Below are 13,906 nucleotides of genomic sequence, written 5' to 3' on the forward strand. Positions count from 1 at the left end.
TGCTTCAAGGGGGGTGGGGAATCTGCGGCCTTGGGGCCACATGTGGCTTTCTGGATCCTTGAGTGTGGCCTTTTGACTGAATCCAAATTTTACAGAACAAATCCTTTTAATAAAGGGATTTGTTCTGTGAAGTTTGGATTCAGTGGAGGGGTAGTGCCTGGGGTTCTGGAGGGCCGCATGTGGCCCCAAGGGCGCAGGTTCCTTCTGCCCACCTCCCCTGTCCCAAGTGCTACATGTCATACATTGCTCTGAAGTACAGGCTTTGTCTTCCCAAACAAACTGACTCTCTTCTGCCTTCATGTTGACCTAATTCCCACCCCCCTTTTTTTACACCAGTCAAATTTAGCAGTGGGGGGAAAGCCTACAGCACGTGGTATTCCAAGTCGGTCTCCCGTCTAAGTACCAAGCAGTCCTAACTCTGCTTAGCTTCCACAATAAGGTGCATTCAGGGTGGTATGGCCACAGACCCTAATTCACTGTTAAAAATTGGTTCTAAGGCCTGGCGCTGTGGCTCATGCCTATAATCCTAGCACTCGTGGCCAGGAGTTGAAGACCAGCTTGTGCAAGAGCCAGACCTCCTCTCTACTAAAAAGACCCAGACTCTGTCTCAAAACAAAAACAAACAAACAAAAAAAAAGGTTTTAAAACAGATAAAATACATAGGGAGGGAGGAGGCAAAAGTGGGGGTGTGGGGGTGGGTAACAGGTATTGTGTATGTGTGCCTGTATGCGTGGGCAAGAAGGGAGATGGGTTACTAAGAGTTTATAAGCATTTTAAAGAATAGATAATCTCTAGTACCAATTTTGATTTTTCAGTTTTATATCTTTTTTGGATGAGATTATCAACTATTAGCTCAGCAGAATGCCAAGGTGCAGCATGGTCTTTGACATGGTGCGTGATCAAGGGAGACAGGATGGAGAGTATAGGTTGGATAAAAGTAGAGTAGACTCAGTTGTTTGAACAATCATCTCAAAGGTAAATTTGTTTATTGATGAACTTGACATGCTGCTGGTTTTTTCTTTTTTTTCACTCTGTCCAGCTCAACATTTTTATCAATGATTTGAATGAGTACATAGAAGGCATCTTTATCAAAAATGAGAGGGATTGGTAATTGATTGACTAACAGAATCTCAATTCTAAATTTTTTTTTTTTTTTTTTTTTTTAGCAGCAGAGACTCACTCTTGCTCAGGCTGGTCTCGAACTTCTGACCTCAAGGAATCCTCCCACCTTAGCCTCCCAGAATGCTAGTATTACAGGCATGAGCCACTGTGCCTGGTCCCCTAATTTTAAAAACTTTTTATAAACTGGTGTGATGGGACAAAGTATGAAACCTAATATGGATAAATGTGAAGTCATTCATGTAGGATCAAAAATGAACTATACAAGTAGAGGACAAAGAAGAATTATATAATAATTAATTTGTTATAGTGACAGAAGTCAGACTCAATCTAGCCTAAGCCATACAGGCATATTGATTGAGAAGGGCAGAAATGGAGCTGGCCTCAAGGCCAGCTGGACCCAAGGACTCCAACAGTATTTTTAGCCTCCTCTTCCTTCCACTCCTGACTCTTCTCTGTGTGTTGGTATAGCATAGATAGCTCTGGGCTTACATCATCCCAGGTGAGTAACTCTAGAGGAAAGATAGCACTTTCCAACTTCATATCACAAATCCCAGGGGAGGACTGCAATTGGCCTGGCCTGGGTCACATGCTCATCACTGGACCAATGACAATGACCAGGGTAAGACCCATGGCTAGGGGTACATGATACTGTAGTTAACAATCCCACCAGAACCATGTGAGAATGGGAAGTGGGGGAGGGTTGCTGTTACCTGAAGAAAGGGAAAAGGGATACTGAGAAGCCAAAACAACAGATGTTCAGTGTCTTAACAGTTCAGCTGACTCAGTGGTGTCATGTAGCTGCTAAAAAGTTATAATTTTAGGAATCAATGGTGGAAATATACTTGGGGCCATAGTAGTGTAGAAATGCATTCTGCCCTGACAATACCACCCCAAAAGTATCATCTGGGCACCACATTGTAAGAGGAACATTGACAAAGCACAATGCTCCCTGGAGGAGGGGTCCCGGGTGAGGAGGCTCAGAAGCTCAGAAGATGGAGTCATTTGAAGAAAGGACAAGCAAGAAGATTGTTTTGCCTGGAAAAGAGAAGGTATAATAGAGACCCCATTGGCTTACAAACATTTGGAGGAATTTTGGGTAGAAATCTGTGACACCAAAATACAAAGGAGAATCTAGGACCAATGAGGGAAAGTTTCAGAGAGACTAATTACTATTCAGTGTTAAGGAGAACTTTCTAATAACTGTTCAATAGTGAATAGGGTGGCCTCATAAAAGGTAGTTAGTTCCCTGTCACTAAAGGTATTTAAGCAGATGTCAGAGAGATTATACAGGGGATTTCTGCATTGAATAGAAAGTTGGATCAGGTCACCCCTAAAGTCCCTTTCAGTTATGAAAGTCTGTGGTTATCCACTGGAGACCTCTGGGATCTGGCTGTTAGTAAGTCCGCGCTGGCCTCCCCAGTGTTTGGGAAGGAGAGCTGGTGAATTTTCCTTTCCCATCCCTAGCTGATAGTGACTCCTTCCCACAAACACCTGATCACCCACCACCCAGCAGTCAGAGGCAGAGCCCTCTAACGCCTATCTTAGCCTGGCCCTGTGGGACAGACTCTTGGGCTGGGAAGATCACCCTAAGGAAGCCCTTATGCTGTTTTGTTTCTCTTGTTTCTGAACGCATGCCATGGGACAAGGGCTTGGATGTAGGCAATTTGTTTTAGGGGGTGAGCAGGAGTGAGGGAGCAAGGAGCATGAGACCGTTCCCTGTGTTGAGTAGGTCCATTGTGGGCAGTGAGGGCTCAGTCCCCCTGGGATCACTCTGAAGAGCCATAGTTTCCCTCTGAGTGATGGGAAATCAAGGGGGATATAATTCCACTGATGCTGTCCATCGCTGGTGGAGGTTTGCTCCTTGGAAGCGTTAAGCCCCTGCCACTTCTAGGCTGTCCTGCAGGGGCTGAAGAAGCCTCAGGCAGAAAAGGATAGAGGTGGGGAAGCTGTGTGGGTGCACAAGAACTGTTCACTGCAGCTGCAAGTGGTCACAGAGGTGGGCTGCAGGATGTGGAGCGGCACATCAACATCTGGCACAGTCCCTTTTTCACCAGGTCCAGGGTCCATCTTCCAGGGCAGTACCTGACCTTTGACTTTCACATCCCAGCCTCTGTGGCCCAGCGTAAGGAGTGGTTCTCCCAGGTCAGCTAGTTCAGCCCAGTGTCTGAATGTCCACCCACAGCTCTCTTGGGCTCAAGTCTCCCTTCTGGGCCCAGCTACCTCACCAGGCTCTCTGGGCCGAGGGTATTGGGCACTCCAGGCCGGCACCTGTTCAACTTAACACCAACACACAACCTTGGAACGTGGTGACATTAGGGACACTGATGGCATTGTCCGTTCTTTACTGTGGTCACAGTCAGGACAGGTCAAAGGCTGGATGGGCCTCAGAGTTTCCTGTGCTGATGGCCAAATTATTTTCTAAGAAGAATATGCTAAGAAGAATGACCAAGAATTCAAAGACCCCAAGAAACCTCACTCAGAGCCCCGGAGACACTGGGAAGATGGGAAATAATGGCACTGATGTTGGGGGCAGGGCTCGTACCCAGGCCCTGAAGACCAGTGCAACGGGCCACCACTCCTGTTGCATCTCCTCTGACTTGCCTTGGGCAGAGCTCGGAACCCATCTCTCTCTTCCTCCCTCCCCTTCCCACCCGTTTACCCACTCACTCCTGTCTGGTACTCACTGTCCAGCCTCTCTCTTCCCTAGTTACCTCCAGGGGCTTCATCATCTCTGCTGCTCACACTCATTACTCCCTAAATTTTGCCTCTTTTTTTTTTTTTTTTTTACCATCCCTGCTCCATGTTCTGATGCCCATTTCACCTCCTGGGACAGGTGAAGCTGAGAGTACGTATTTATGATGAGTTTGGGGAATGGGATCAAGAGCCTCCCTGGAGCAGGGAGGGACGTGCGTCCATGTGAGCTTAGGCCAAGGACCCCCTTAAGGTGGCAAATGTGTCCAGCCAGAGGAAGAGTCTGGGCAGCAAATCAACTCAGCCCCCACCCGAGACCTCAGAGAGAATGAGTTGAAGAGAAACTCTCTGCAGGAGAGACTGTCCTGGGATGGGAGCTGGTGGAGAGCTGACTTCTCTCACACCTCTCTGTCTCCCTGGGGCCTCCCTGGGGCCTCTCTGTTACTCTCGCCTGGGGTTCTCAGTGCCTCCCTTTGTCTCTTTCTTCTTCTCACTCCAGCCTCTGCTTTGCTGTATTCATCCCTCAGGCCTGCGTGGCATGGCGGGGTCTGTCCCCACCTCACTTTCTCCCGTCTTCATGTTCCCCACCCCTCAGTATGCTTGTTGCTCTTTGGCTCTGCCAGTGTGTGTGCCTCCGGCTTTGATTTTCTGTGTGTCTGTCCATCTGTCTATATTCTCAGAGGCCCTGTAACTCCAGAACCCCTGGCAGGAGTGGTTTTTCTGAGAATGGAGCCTGGGACAGCCACCCAGTGTGCTGAGTAGGGGTGGCTAAAGACATTTCCAGCCAAGCAGTCACCATGGCAACAGCTAGGGCGGGCCAGGCAGGGGATGTGCGGAACCACGTGGGCCTGACCTTTCTGTGGGTGTCAGGTTTGAGCCGGAGCTGGGGAAAAACGGCAACAACTGTTTCCCTCTGGCCCAGCCCGCATGGCTTGTGGGCGGGGCTGAAAGGAGGGAGGGAGAAACTGAGAACTGGGACAGCTAGCAAGAGAGTGAAGAAGACAGACGGGGTGAGCCACAGCCACCTGGAGAGACCACGGGAAAGAGGATAGGAGCACACGCCTGCACACGCTTGCACACGCCCCAGGGTTGTCACCCAGCAGGTCCCGTTGCGAACTGACCTGTGGAGAGCAGCAGACATCAGTCCTGGAGGCTCAGCTCCCGCGTCGCCAGCCCGCGGCCCGATGGGTGGTTATAAAAGGTCAGCTCCCCACACTTGGAGCGCCCCCAGACTCCTTCAGATCAAATGTCACTTTTTCCATATTGCGAAAGCCTTTATTGCTCTGAGGAAAATACGCTACAATAAAAAGAAGCAAATGATTCTTTTAAAAATAGAAATATTATAAATGCAAAAGTCCAAAGGAAGACACTCAAAATGAAAGGCATTCCAGTCCTCCCTCTGCTTCCCCAGCTCCGAAGATTTCTCCACAGTTCTGGCTCACACCTGCCAGGTCATGGGACAGAGATGGGCCCGGGCCCCAGAGGTCCCTTCTGTGGCAAGGGCACAGGAAGGGAAGCCAGATCGGGTTGACCGAGTGTGACGGCGGCTTGGACCATAGGCACCGTCCGCATACACACCAGTGAAGGGGACTCATTTCTCTCCACTCCTCTTTCTCCTACTGGGACATACATACAGGCAACAGGAAGAGGTGCCCACAGGTGCCCTGTGACCCCTTGAGGGAGGGGCGAGGGGTGCAGGGCAGCCTCAGCTTAGCTCTGCAGTGAACACAGCTCACCTGTGAATCCATTTCTAGACTTTCAAATCATGGCCATGCAAGAGACCTCAGTCTTTCTGAGGCACACTGCTATGGAAAACGAGACCACAGACTCAATGAAAAATAAGGTCTTTGTTTACTGGAAATCTACATTCAGGAAAGACAGGAAGGGGGCGCTCACTAGCCAAGAGGTGGGTGACCTGACACACCAGCATCACAGGCTTTCTGCTACATGAATGAAGCACAACCCAAAATCCCCTTGGAGAATCACTTTCGTGCCACTCAGACAGGGGAAGGGGACACTGGCAGGAGAGGGGACAACAAACTCTGTGGTCGTAAATTAGCACATTGCAAAAAGGAGATTTGGAATGAGTGTTAGTTACATATATTTAAAGTGGTTACAGTATTACTAAAGATCCAGGATTTTTGAGACTAATCTTTCTCCAGCTCACAGGTTATGTGTTGTGGGTCTCTGTTTGGGAGCTGATTGTCAGCACTCCTTAGTTCAGCCCCTGTAGAACTATTAATGTCACTGAACTCTTCTGCCTCATCCCTGGGTTCTGCAAACCTTCAGGTACCTGTGTTCCCCAGAGCAGTGGACAGACGGCAAGAAGGCTATTGGTGCTATGACACCCACACACGAGGCCAGGCTTCCCCAGGCCTCAGGACACACGTGCTGTACCATTCCTTGTTTCCCTGTGTGGGACTCAGGAGTGGACTGGAACCCAGTGCTAAGCCCCTTCCCTCCAGCTCTGCCTTTTCTGCCAGTCCCTCTGCTCATGGCTGAGCCCCTCCAGCTGAGCATGTGGGGCTGGAGCAGCTCCCCAGGGATTCTGATAAAGTCGCAGAGCATCCGCCCAGCACCTGAAGTGGTGTGAGCTGGGCAATGAGGGTCATCCCGACAGTTGCTCCTGCCCAGCCTGTGACCCCTGATGCGTCGCTGGACCCCACCCCTTCCCTCTCCATGCACGCTCAGGGCTGGCCATGTCTCCTGGCTGTTCACTGGGCTAGGACAGGCCACCTCTATTCCACACCCTCTTCCTCTGCTCACTCCATTCCCTCTGTCAAAAGCATCTTTTCTGGTGAATCCATCTGTTACTTCCAGGCGCAATTCAAAGCCACCATCCAAGTGAAGCTTTCCTCAATCTACCCTAGGCGGTTCTGTGGCCCCACAGAACTTTTTCTCATCACTATTGTAGCAGTTGTCTCTGTTTTCACATCTGCCTCTCCACAGGCGAGTGTGCTCTGTGTTACAGACTGGGTCATATTGACCCGTGGACCTCCAGAGCCTGGCTCGGTGTTGCTCACTGAGTGTCTGTTACTGAGGTAGGTTGGTCTGAGATGCGAGCCACAGAGGGTCCCAGACTGCCCAGAGACAACAGGCATACCTGCATAGCAATGAGTCGTGGGTATAGTGTGTCACGTACGCCCCCCTTGCTGGATCAGAGCACCCTCCTGCTGCAGGTTCTGTAGCGCCAGGCTGGTTGCAAGACAGGGGAGTCCTCACTTCTGAGAAAACCACAGCTTGGCCCCATTGGCCCCTCACCTGGGATGGATGGAGCAGCAACACCTGGCTGGTGTCTGACCACTCTTTCTCCGGCCCTGGGCAGCCAACTCCTGTAGTTGCTTGCTCATCCCGTGGCTTTCCCAACCCCCCCCCCGTGCCACACTAGAGAGGGCCTGGGGAGCAAGCGGGCTCGGGAGTGGGAGGAGAGGGCTAAGGGCAGCCTTCCTGTCTTCTCTCCCGCCCCTTCCTCCCGGCAGCTGCAGCTGTGCTGCGTGATGTGGAACTGAGCACAGTCTTAATTACCGCTCAGCCCTGCTCATTAGTGCTTCTGGAAGCCAGAGAAGCCCCGAGTTAGGAAGCCTCAGTCACAGTGGAGACCCGGGCGGCAGGTCTCCCGGGTGATCACTAGTCCCACGGCTCCCAGATTGTGTCTATGTGACTTGGGACCCCTTTTTGGGCCTCCAGAGGGAGATACCCCTCCCTGGGATGGGGGAAGGGCTGAAGCTGGAGGGAGCCATTGCTGGGTTAATCTTCCTCATGCACAGCTCTGATCAAAAAAACCTGTAATGTTTCTCTTGCTGACTGCATAGAGCCTGGAGTCCTTGGCTTAGCAGTCAAGACCCTCCATGATCTGGTCCCACAGGACTTTCCCAATCTGATTTCTCCTTCCGCCCTGGCAGACAGGGAGGGAAGGCTAGGCCCCCTCGTGGGCTCGCACTCCTGTGTGCAGAGCATCGTTGGGACAGCATATGGTGGAACATGTGAAACTCCACTGTGATCAGAGAAAGATGAACGAATGATTAAATAAACCAAATGCACTCACATCCAGCACACTGATGATTTACCTGCCTTTGGAGGGACTTAAGCAAGACACCTGGTGTGTTGTTCAGCATGCATTATTATTATTATTTTTTTTGGTAGTGAAATAGAATAAAGAACCATGAAGTGCCTGAAGACTGGACAAAAGGAAGCAGAGTGGAGGAGAAGAGAAGGGTGGGCCCTGAAAATTATAAACCCATAGGCCCAATTTCAATATCTGGAAAAACTCCTTCACAAAAATCCACCTGTAAATACCTTGAAGATCAAATGAGATAATGCACATGAAAGCACTTTTTTAACTGTAAAGGGCTTTAGAAATATAAGGTGTTATTCTGTAATATTTCTGCTCAGTGCAGACTTTAAAACAGATGCTACGGGAAGGCTGGAGATTTATGATAATAGCTCATCACCCACAAGGTACTCACACAATTTGGGCTGTTTCATTTAATTAGTCATTGCCTCTCTTGTAGACTACTGCAGAAGCCTCCTAAATGGCCTCCCCACTTCTGCATTCTCCCTCGTTCCATTCCTCTTATATGCCACTGCTGGGTTAATCTTTCCGATGCACAGCTCTGATCAAATACTTGTAATGTTTCTCTTGCTCACTGCACAGAGCCTGGAATCCTTGATTAGCAGTCAAGACCCTCCAAAATCTGGTTGCACAGCACTTTCCAACCCTGATTTCCCTCCTTCCCTCCTGGCAGGCATGGACTCAGGAAGATCAAATCACTAAACCCAAGACCACACAGATCCCAACCGGCAGGTCCCAGAGCCAAGCCCTCAGACCCGGACACCTGACTCCGAGATTAACATCACTTTCTCACTTTCATGGTGCAATGGACTGAGTGTTTGTGTCCCTCCAAAATTTATATGTTGAAATACGAATCCTGATGTGATGGCATATGGAGGTGAGACTTTTGGGAGGTATTATAATTAGGTCATGAGAGTGGAGCCCTTATAAATGGAATTATGTCAAAAAAAAATGGAATTATGTCCTTATAAGAAGAGGCCAGAGACCTAGCTAGCTCTCTGTCCACCATGTGAGGATACAATAAAAAGTTGACACTCTGAAACTCCAAAGAAGGCCTTCTCCAGAATCTGACCCTACTGGCACCCTAACCCCAGATTTCCAACCTCCAGAAGTGTGAGAAATAAATGCTTGCTGTTTAAGCCAGTTTATGGTATTTTGGTATAGCAGCCCAATCCCACTAAGATAGATTGATACTGCTGCAACCATCTTCCCACATAGAGCTTTTTCTCTTCTTTGGAAAAATTTCCTCAGGATAAATTCCCAGGAGTGGGATTACCAGGACTAAAGACATTAATATTTTAAATGGCTATGTGAATTGACATAGTGCTTCACAAAAGGGCCAGGCTGATTTATATTTTAGCCAGTGATGTCAATATATACAAGATTCACCAGACCCTCTATTGGGAGTAACTTTTGACCAAATTGCTAATTGAATAAGATATTTCTTTGTTCTGGTTTGAATTTCTTTGACTATTCAGGTGGGATATTTTCCGTGAATTGGTATACTCTTTGCCTTTTGCCTTGTGTGAACTATGCGTTCATAACTGTGGCTCATATAATTATTGACGTATTCACATTTTGGAAGCTGCAATTTTTAAAAAAGAAAAGAAAAGGCAATTTTGAAGATCAAATATGATGGGCTTCGTGAAATTAGAGCAGAGGTCCTTGTCTGATGACATCAGATATATAAGCTATATCTCAAGTAAGTCTTTAAAAAATTTCCAGTCAACTAAATTAAAATACTAGACTACATTTAAGGCAGAACTTAGGAGGAAGGCATCATCCTCGACTCAGTACTTTTCCTGACCCTGTCCATGTGTCCTAACACTAGCATTCATTATTTATTTCAGAGTCATTCTGGTGACTATATAATTGTCACCAATGCTTTTTTAAAATGTGTTAAAAATTATTTTTTTTACTAAATACTATATACTCAAGGTATAAAAGTCAAAACATCTAAAAGGGTGTGCGATGAAAAAACTGTCTCCTACTTTGTCCTTCAGTCACCTTGTTTCAGTTCATGAAGGCAGACACTATTACCAATTCTTTGTGTATCCTTCCAGGGCTATCCTGTGCATATATGAGCTTCTGTGTGTATATTTCTTTCTTTCTTTCTTTTTTTGAGACAGAGTCTCACTCTGTTGCCCGGGCTACAGTGGCCGTGATGTCAGCCTAGCTCATAGCAACCTCAAACTCCTGGGCTCAAGTGATCCTCCTGTCTCAGCCTCCCGAGTAGCTGGGACTACAGGCATGTGCCACCAAGCCCAGCTAATTTTTTCTATTTAGTAGAGATGGGGTCTCGCTCTTGATCAGGCTGGTCAACTGATCAAGAACTCCTGACCTCAAGTGATCCTCCCACCTCCACCTCCCGGAATGCTAGGATTACAGGCCTGAGCCACTGAGCCTGGCCTGTGTGTATATTTCTAATAGAAATGATAGCATATAATACATACTGATCCATAACTTTGCTGTTTTGGAGAACATTTCCATCAATACACAGAAAGCTTAAATACATTTTTAAAAACTGTAGTGCCTTATGTAGTGTTCTACTCTAAGAAAATTCAATAGGCCAGGTGTGGTGGCTCACGCCTGTAACCCTAGCACTCTGGGAGGCTGAGGTTGGAGGATTGCTAGAGCTCAGGAGTTCAAGACCAGCCTGAGCAAGAGGGAGACCCCGTCTCTACTAAAAATACAAAAAAATTACCTGGGTGTGGTGGCACATGTCTGTAGTCCCAGCTATTCAGGAGGCTAAGGCAGGAGGATGGCTTTGCCCAGGAGTTGGAGGTTGCTGTGAGCTAGGCTGATGCCACAGCACTCTAGCCCGGGCAACAGAGCAAGACTGTCTCAGAAAAAAAAAGAAAAAGAAAACTCAATAAACAAAATCCAATCCATGTGTGCAAAACGAATTTGCAAAGAGGTATTTAACCTCACAAACTGAGCTTTTATTTCTGTAAAAATCCTCTAAATATATATATATTTTTTTGAGACAGAGTCTCGCTTTGTTGCCCGGGCTAGAGTGAGTGCCATGGCATCAGCCTAGCTCACAGCAACCTCAAACTCCTGGGCTCAAGCGATCCTACTGCCTCAGCCTCCCGGATAGCTGGGACTACAGGCATGCGCCACCATGCCCAGCTAATTTTTTTCTATATATTTTTAGATGGCCAGATAATTTCTTTCTATTTTTTAGTAGAGACGGGGCGGGGGTGGGGGGAGTCTCACTCTTGCTCAGGCTGGTCTCCAACTCCTGATCTCGAGCGATCCACCTGCCTCGGCCTCCCAGAGTGCTAGGATTATAGGCGTGAGCCACTGCGCCTGGCGAAATCCTCTAAATATTAAGCCACATTCACATATTTCAGTTTCATTTCATTGAAATTATGTTTATGTATTTATGGCTGAAACAGTCTACGAAAAGCAAGGGCCATTTAAGTTGCAAATTATTTATTAAGCAAGTCAATTGTTAAAGATTATACTTCAGTCAAAATGACAAATCCTGCCCTGGTGACAAAGTGTGATAATATGCTTGAAAAAGTTTAGCCTATATAATTCTTGTATATTTTTAAAAGCCTCAAATGTAATAATTCTGCCTGTTCAATTTTGCATTTTGTTTAACAAACACCAAAAGTGTGGAGTGTAAAGGACTGTCAGTGTTGCTTATGAGAGAGATGCATCCAGAGCCATCGGGGCTGCTTGGTTGGGCCCAGCTTACCAAGATCCTGTGTCCCAACATGGCACAAGATGTATGTTTCTTAAAAGGGTAGACTTTTACTCCGAATCACATCAAAAGGTTGGGGCATATCCTCCAAATATCCTCAATTTCTTTCAATCACTGACCCCAGGGCTGGCATCCATGGGTTTATTGAAAACTGTCCCATGCTTTCAGCCTATGCCATCTTTAAGGGCCTAAGTCTCATGTGTTTACTACCTGCTGTGCAAAGAAGCAGCTTGCTTTGTTTGGCTCAAAACTACTTTGGAGCAACAAATGCTACTGTTTGTGGAATGAGTCATTGTTCACCCCACCTGCGCTTTGGATGATCTTTTAAACTTTGATCTTATCTCTCCTTAGAATTTATCTTTCCAAACTTGGGATCTTAGCCCTTCTAATGCCTGTTTCCTAATGACATAGTTAGAATGTATCATAAAAGTCATTTTATTTGTTCATTTATTTGTCCATGTGTTATTCATGGTTTGCTCCCCTCTCCTTCAAGTCTTTGCCCAAACGTTAACTTCTCAGTATGGCCTACCCCAACTATTCTATTTAAAACGGAAACATCCTCTCCTTCTATACCCCCTTCCTCTCCTTACCCTGCTCTATTTTTCTATATTACCTGACACCTTCTAACATAATACATACTTTTCTTATTTATTATGTATATTCTTTATTGTACATTCTCTACCCTCTCTCCCCATTAGAATGTAAGCTCCACTTTGTCCGTGTAATTTGCTGATCTGTTCCCAAGACTTTGGAACAGTGCTTGGGGCATGCCAGGATCGTGACAGTCACATAAGATAACGCCTGTACACAGCCTGTGGTAGGCAGCGTCCGGTAAGAGCTCATGATGGACTGACATCAATCGCCTTCTTCGTCTTAAATGTCCATCAACAGGAGAACATAAATCATGACACAGAATATTGTAAATCAGTAAAATGATAATTACAAACAATGTGTAGCAGTATGGAAACAGTTTATAACTAATGTTAAGTAAAAAAAAAGCAGACTACAAACTTGTCTATGATTGCAACTGAGTAAAAATAATTCAAAATCTATACAAAAAATGAGGAGAGAAGACAGTGGGCTTACAATGAGGAGCTGTTAATCAGGAATGAAAACTGGTCTGCCTAGAAGCAGGTTTTAAAAGCAGTTTCTCTTCAAAACATCTTTCTTCATACCACCTGATAAGCATCTTGCTACACCATGACAGTAGCAGCAGTAAAATGGGTGATGTCAAAGAGAACTATCTTGAAACATTTACTTTCAATCCAAAACAGAGCTTTATATTGTGTTTGTTGTAAATCTATGTGTTCTTCTCTTCCAGATGGCTACAATTGCAAAGTACAGCTTGCTTTGACATCTGATGGCAGGATGATGGTACACTTCTGTGGACGCTGCATATGAACACACAAAACCTATCCCTTGACCAAATCCTGTGCACAGTCATGAAGAAACAATGATCAAGTGCTAAAAACTAGAGTAGAAGAAAACAGTGAGCACCCTGAGCAAGAACCCATGAGAGAACAAGAACCCATGATAGAACGAAATGTTCTTTGCTGCAAAGCACTGCTGGTATCCTCATGGACAATATCACAGATGTCATAAAAAACTGGATCCTCCAAAAGACGTAATATTGAGGTTCTTTGGGGATCAAGGAAAAATGTTATCCTGTGCCTCATTTGCCATCTGAGAAAGTACAATCTGGTATATGCACTAATATATTATATAGCAAACTGATAATAAAATGTTTTCATATTAAAAAAAACCAAAACCCACACAAAAATTAAATCCATTCTTGGGCTAGTCTGGTGGGAATGAGGATTAATTTGTCTAAAATGCTCCTTTGTGTTTTGTAATTCTCTCTTTCGTCCCTTTTTATTTTGGTACAATTTCAAACTTACAGAAAAGTTGCATGTACAAGGAATTTGCAAACACCTTTTACCCAGATTCACCAATGTTACCATATTTGTATTGTCTCTTTCTCTCTCTCTGTGCATATATACATTTCCTAAGAAGAAAGACATTCTCTTACGTAATCAAAGGACAGATTTTCTACTATTTTTATAGATTTAAAGGCTGAGGAAATGTATCTTCTTTTTCAGAGATCCTGGTCCACAATTTCACTAGGTTCAGGATGCAGGGCCTTTTCTGCTTTCTCCGGACCTCTCTCTGCAAACACCGGCAAAGCACTGGTTCCGTCATGTGCCAGCGGACAGCTCCGCCTGACAGCGTGTAACACCTGGCACAGGGAAGTGGGTATTGTTTCCCAGAGGTTGTGTGGGGAGAGGGGTTGGCATGGAACCACCCCTGGG

The 13,906-nt window shown here is 46.4% G+C and overlaps 1 pseudogene; it reads left to right on the forward strand.

Moving 5' to 3' along the window:
- Positions 1-12,797: 12,797 nt before the first annotated feature.
- Positions 12,798-13,284, forward strand: LOC138398011 (large ribosomal subunit protein mL42 pseudogene; annotated as a pseudogene).
- The last annotated feature ends 622 nt before the right edge of the window (positions 13,285-13,906 follow it).

This window comes from Eulemur rufifrons, chromosome 2 (genome assembly GCF_041146395.1).
Source record: "Eulemur rufifrons isolate Redbay chromosome 2, OSU_ERuf_1, whole genome shotgun sequence".
Classification (NCBI taxonomy): Eukaryota; Metazoa; Chordata; class Mammalia; order Primates; family Lemuridae; genus Eulemur; species Eulemur rufifrons.